This window comes from Merops nubicus, unplaced genomic scaffold (genome assembly GCF_000691845.1).
Source record: "Merops nubicus isolate BGI_N331 unplaced genomic scaffold, ASM69184v1 scaffold17930, whole genome shotgun sequence".
NCBI lineage: Eukaryota > Metazoa > Chordata > Aves > Coraciiformes > Meropidae > Merops > Merops nubicus.
The window spans coordinates 42,486-43,354 of NW_008583757.1; the positions used below are offsets into that span (position 1 = coordinate 42,486).

At 57.8% G+C, this 869-nt stretch overlaps 1 protein-coding gene across 1 annotated transcript in view; it reads right to left on the reverse strand.

Annotated features, from left to right (window-relative positions):
* The window catches only part of RXRA (retinoid X receptor, alpha), a gene marked incomplete at its 3' end in the record, with an annotated part of 41,365 nt that extends 41,149 nt beyond the window's left edge, over positions 1-216 (reverse strand). The window contains exon 1 of the mRNA XM_008942154.1: positions 211-216. The remainder of the gene's footprint in view (positions 1-210) is intronic.
* Between the last annotated feature and the right edge of the window lie 653 nt (positions 217-869).

The following is an 869-nucleotide window of genomic DNA, read 5'->3' on the forward strand; positions in this document are numbered from 1 at the left end:
ATCCCAGGGTCCCCTAGCCAAAATAAACGGCAGGCAGAAGGCGGGCGTCCCCTCCTCCTGCCGCCATCCCCCCGCACGCCGTCCTCCGGGGAGGTTCAAAAGTTCAAGATTTTCACATTTCCCTAACGTTATTTCAGGAAATTGCTGGAGAAAGGAAAGACGGCGCTGCCGAAAAAGCAAGCCCTGTGTGGAGACAGCAACACAGAGCACCCAGGGGCAGGACTCGGGGGGGCCCCGGGCGTGGCTCAGGAGGAGCCCCAGCCCCACCCTGTGTGGTGCCCACTGTTTATTTTTTGGCTCGGGAGCTTTCTCGCACACCGCTGACTTTTGGAGTTATTCCTAAAGCAAGAGAGCCAAGCCCAGGCTCAGCCACCACCACAGCAAAGTGGCCTCGGTGGTGGCAGGCACCAGGAGATGCTGCCACGGGGACCATGGCTCAGCCCTGGGAGCTGCAATGCTCAGAGCACCAGCCCTTGCCCAGCCACGAGGGCTGAGCTGGTGGTGATGCTGCCGAGAGGGCTCAAAGCACCACCAAGAGTCTCACCCGACCTGCCAGCCCAGCAAAATGTGTGCCTGGGTGCCCGAGGAAGTAGAGCCTGGCCACAGACACGTGCACGGCTCCCTGCAAACTGTCACCAGCTCTGAGGTGCTTTTGGCTTCTTTTCTTCCTTCCTCTCGAAAGCCTTTGAATTTGGCATTTGCACAAACCTCCAAAAGTTGCTCCGAAGCGACCGAGTCACACCTGGGCTTTCACCAAAACCGGGCTGAACGACAGCCTTTGCTGAAGGTTCATGGGAAAGGTTCACAAAACGACTGAAACTCTTGGCAAACCTGAAATTGGGGTTAGAACGAAACGCGAAACCCGACTC